We start from the raw sequence: 5,721 nt of genomic DNA, 5'->3' as shown, positions 1-5,721 counted from the left end.
CAGGTGAAGGCTGTTCGCGGCCGAAACGTCGTGTCTTAATACTTATGGTGTTTTAAATAAAAGAAAACACCATTGGAGCAAACCTGTGTGCAGACTTTCTTCTCGTCATTTTATTGATGAGGCATCAGTCTATATTATTATATTCTTACGAAGGCAGAAGTCAACAAATGAATATAGTAATGCATCTTATGTCTGGCATCTTTTTGGTTTGTCTACCTTTTGAATTCCTTTCAGATGAATTATGCTCTTTCTAGAGTGTGTGTGTGTGTGTGTGTGTGTGTGTGTGTGTGTGTGTGTTGCATGTAAGATTTTTCTTTAAGCCACAGGGACTGCAATTATGTCATATTGTTTTATTTTAAGTGTGTTCAACATGCAATTTTTCTTTTTGCAGAAATCTTAAATATGTCCAAGTGTTTTATATCGGTCATCATTTGAATTGTTTTGGAAAACGTACAAAGGTCTTAACTCGTAATAAGAGGGCATTGGTTGGGTGATATCACTAGTTTCACTTTATAATTCATTATTTTTATATTATATGTTCTTGAATTGCATGGGCCAATTGTTGGCATACAGACTTCATTTATCCAGTGCCCTCCTCAATCCCCACATTTCTGTGAAATATTGAAACGGCAGGGTGAGACTAAAGGTGGTTGCACACCGGCCGTGTTTTTCGGAAAACCGATGGAGAAATGCAGCTAAAAATCAGAATTTGCATCCGATTCGCGCCCGGTGTGTTGAGACCTTTAAAGCATGAATTTGAGATTTAAGTAGTGGTTGACAATGCAGCACTTGAGGGAAAAATAATAATGTAAATGTAATTTGTGCATACATTAGAGTATTGTACTTCTAAATACAATGCCGTATAATGTTATGAGGGCTCACTTGAAGAAGTTATGTACACTCAAATATTTGTGTTAATTTAACTAATTTAAATTGTAACTGGCTAAATTAATATTTCCCTCTGTCTGTATGGTAAATCGAGAAAATACCAGCAACAGAATTTCCTCTTTTTTCCACTCATCGTCTTAACTTAAAAGCATATCGTGCTCGTATAGCTTTTTTCTTTTTATTTTGTAATTTTATTCTTTCAGTTAAGCATTTTTATTTCAAATGGGTCCAGAAACGAATGTGAAAATGCTCAGATTGAGATTGTGTTGTTGATTTATATAAGCTACTACTTGCATTGTTTGACATTAACACCAAAAATATATTTAAGGTTTTCATATGTTAAAAATGTGTTTAATTATAATAAAAAAGGTCATGAATCTAGGGTGTATTTTACTGTGGATGCTACTAACAATTGGAATCGTTTTACTTTGCTTTTGAAAACCTATGAATGTTTTTTTATTAAACTATTTGGATGTGAATGTATGGAAATGTATCTACTAACTGTTGAGTGCATGTGCGAGAGACAATAAAGAGAAAGGGAGAAACTTCAATTTGCTTGATGTGCACCTTATTTAAATGCATCAATGCAATGACTTGCATCGTTCCTGACTTAAGTGGCACCCGAGTATGCCGACTAATTGCTTAACGTACAAGCTCCCAGCTCTAAACAATCACAATGTGTTGTGCGCTTGCCTTGTACTGACAATGTTCACAATTAAACAAAAGTTTTTTTTTTTTTGGGGGCGAAATGTCAAAATTTGACGTTTTATTATTTGTAGGCTGCTATGCAGCCTTCAAGTCCTATATTGTGCTGATCGGAACAATTGCCACCAAGTTATGGCCATTTGAAGAGTAGTAACTAATTTAAGTTCGGTGCAGATTGGAGCAGCGGTGGGTCTGTGGCCCCCGGGGGGGGGGGGGGGGGGGCAACGTGGCCCCTGGTGGTGGTTATAAGTGCTGATCGGAGCAATGGTGCACCTGTGGCCCCTGGGGGGACCTGATGTGGCCCCCTGAAGTAATGGTGCGCCTCGCAAGTCCAGAACTTAACATTTGTGACGTCGACCCATTAGGCAACGAATCACACCCATGTGAAGTGAGGGCTCTTCTTGTCATCCATACATCACATTCCGGCCAATCGCAATTTGCCTCTTCACCTTTCTGTCTTCACTTTTTATCCTCAATATGTACTTTGCTCAGCCAATCAAATCATCGCGATGGGGTGATCAGCCAATCAAATAATCGCTATTTGGATACACACAAAAGGACCAAGCTGGGCATAGGAGAGGCTAGTGCCCCTCAAAAATATATTCACAATCCAATAAACATATGTCTGCGACACAAAATGGGTCATGACTCTGTGCTCTGTGAAACATTGCTCTGTCTAGACTACAGAAGGGAAAAAGCACATGCCTCACTGACTCAGGAGTTGATATGCCCTCACTATCATCCACCCCTCCTCTTTCACCCCCCTTTTGCTTTCTTCCCCTTCCATCTCTCTGCCTCTCTCCCCTTTTGATCAGTAACTGCAGAAATTAATTTGTCACTCAACATTTGGCCTCAAATTCTGAACCCATTATGATTGAGTTAGTGTGTGTGTGTGTGTGTGTGTGTGTCTGTGTCTGTGTCTGTGTGTGTCTGTGTCTGTGTGTGTGAGCACTCAGGGCTGCAGGCATGCATGTGTTTTTGTGAGGGTGAGTGAGTGTGTGTCCTGCTCTGAACTGTGGGGGCACACCCTGACGACCCTGAGATTGCATGACTGCACGTTCCTCTGACTTCAAAGCATAGCCATCAATAACATGACACAAGCCTCTGGGGTGTGCAAGTCTATAGTGGTGGTTTCCAAGCCAAACCACCACACGTTCAGCCAGCTGTTATTAAATAGATATTGGTCTGATTCCATCCCTCTCTCTCCCCTGTCACCGTTATAGTGACTTACTAGTCCCAGGAGAGAGGACAGTGTGGCATTCCTACTCACTGCCACAAGCATGCATGTAGCCCCACGCACTGTTGAACACTTGCAGTTATGTTTAAACCCCATATAATGTTAATGTTTGCCTAGAATCATGGCATACTGCCAGCTCAGTGGCATTGTTAGAGTGTCCGCCCTGAGACTGTAAGGTCGGGGTTCGAGCCCCGGCCGGGTCATACCAAAGACTCTAAAAATGGGACCCAGTGCCTCCCTGCTTGACACTCAGCATCAAGGGTTGGATTGGGGGTGGGAAGTGAGGACGCTGGCATCGACTGTTCGCCGCTTCACCTCCCAATGTATGAATGAATGAACCATTGTAAGCGCTTTGAGTAGGCACGTAGTGCATAGAAAAGCGCCTTAAAAAAATGCAATTCATTACTGTAGATACCCGGGGGTATGTAGGGACACCAGGTTGATTGTTCTTTTTTCGTTGCATGCTTGCCAAAAGTAACTGATTGGTCATGTTTTATAGTTGAAATTCTGCAATTTTCGGCCCAGGATGCTGATGTGGTGGTCCAGGCACCCTATGCTGCAATGCCAGCTTGACAGCGAGTCGCGGGTTCGTGTCCCGATCCTGACGACCTTTGCTGCGTGTCACTCCACATTTCTCTCCCCATTTCCTGTCAGTCTACTCACCTATCAATAAAGGCATAAATAATCAATCTTAAAATCTTAAAAGATCTTTTAAGATAAATGTTTGTATTCTGTATAGTGTATATTAGATTTAATACACAACACCTACACTACACTACACAACTTCCCAGTTCCCATACAAAAAGTGGATCCACTAACTAGCAGTTTAAATCCATTCTACCTTTTGTGGTGGTCACTTGGCCCGTCAACGTGAGACTTGCTTTTAGAAAATGAAAATTCCAGGGGCGCCTGCTTGCCAAGTGTTCCAGGCGCATGCCACATATACTGTAGGCTTTGGCCTGACAGCGTGTTGCGTGTTCGAGTCCCGTTCGTGACAACCATTGCATTGCTGCATTTCTCTCCCCTTCTCTCTCTCTCTCTCTCCCTCTTTCCTGTTAGTCTTCACTTGAAATTATCAATAAATGCAGAAAAGCCTAAAACAAATCTTTAAAAAAAAAAGAAAATTCAGCTTTAGTGAGGTCTCTCTCAGTCTGCAGTCTCACGAAATGTGGAGTGCAATGTTGCCAAGAGCCTGTGTTTGTTCTTCCCATCTGTTTCAATATTTTTAATCCATTTCACTCATTTCCATTTTTGAGGCATAAGCCACCCTGCTCTCTTAATCGAAAACAGAGATCGCAGTTGACACCCACCACCGCTTAACTGTGCTTCTCTCCAGTCCTTGCTGCCATGGATTTAGTCTTTTGATAAATGTGCTTCCATGTCACAGAGGCGTTGAACCATTAGCTGATTATATCATGTTTCATATGCTTTATGTTTATTTCTGTGAATATGTATCCTGAAAGTCAAATAACTGAGATTCATTAGTTAAAATGTGTATTTACCAAATCTTACAATTACAGGAATAAAGGAAACACCAGCATAAAGAACTTAACTGGGTACAAGGGCACAAGTGACTGGAATACAATAGGAAAGATGTGACACAAGTCTTCTACAAGATATTCTATCTTTTGATTATTGAAGATTGCAGGAGATTGCTATATGTCAAGGCCCACTCCTAAACGTTCTTGATTAATTTGAGATCTGGTCACAGCAGGGACCGCCATGGTATATGAGTGTATATGGAAGACAGTATATGTGGACATTACATTCTGAACAAATCCAATCCCATGGATTCGTGTTTTGTGCACCCCACAAAACCAGATTGGCATTTTATTTAGGGGGTTGAGAGAGATGAGTCTCTCAGTTAGTTACTTCAGAGGATCAAATATATACAATTTCATACATTACAACTCCTTTTTCTGCCTCTCCACTCATGTGAGCACACTTTTTCTACCCATTCCTCTCCCCTGACTGCATTCATTCAATATTTACAAGCCTGTTTATTCTACGTTGATGAGTCTGGCCAGAGGCCTTTCAGACCCCTCGGTCTCTTTTGCGTTCAAACAAAAGGCAGTTTTCTTTTCCTATTAGAATGAGATACGCAGTCAAAATCAAAGGAAGAAATAGAGAGGGGGAAAACAGGAAAAGAGAGTGAGGGGACAGAGAGGAAAAGAAAGGACGTGGGGTTCTGTGTTGTCTTGTATCTCCCCCGCTGTTCGTTATATTGTGGCCTAAATGAGCTGTCAGCCGACAACGTCAACACAAAAACACTAATCGGCCGCCTCCAACACCCCCACTCCGCTCAGCACACAGACGTACTGTACTATAGTTATCCAAGCAAAGCCTGAAACCTCAGTACAAGCATTTTATTGGCATGGCAAAAATGTGTTACAGAAACATGTAGGCATAAACAAACAACAATGTCCCCCCTCTGATGCCCCCCCCCCCCCCCCCCCCTTAATTTCCTCTGTAATTCCATACATGCATGTATTGTACAGGATACGTTGTCCCACATAACTGGGTGGCAGATTAAAGAATGGGCCCTACAGGGGGTCTATGTTGGTCCCTGTGAACAGGACAGAGAGTCACGCTAGGATCCCCCTCCCCTCCCCAACAAAACACACACACACACACGCACGCATGCATAGACTTTCTTTTGAATAAAATTTAATTTCGTTTTTGTCATATTTTAGTCACTTGAAAATGTTAGTCTAGTTTTAGTCGCCAAATTATTTTGGGGGGTCCCCAAAAAAAGAATTAAAAAAACAATATATATATATATATAATTTATGTTTTTGCAAATTAATGGCTGGAAAATGGAAATTAAGAGTTTCCATAGTACACATAGTGCATGCATAAACTTTCCTTTTTTGTCGTAGTTTTAACACACA

This window comes from Protomyctophum bolini (genome assembly GCF_963924005.1).
Source record: "Protomyctophum bolini genome assembly, chromosome: 4".
Classification (NCBI taxonomy): Eukaryota; Metazoa; Chordata; class Actinopteri; order Myctophiformes; family Myctophidae; genus Protomyctophum; species Protomyctophum bolini.
Note: the sequence above shows the minus strand (reverse complement) of the source record.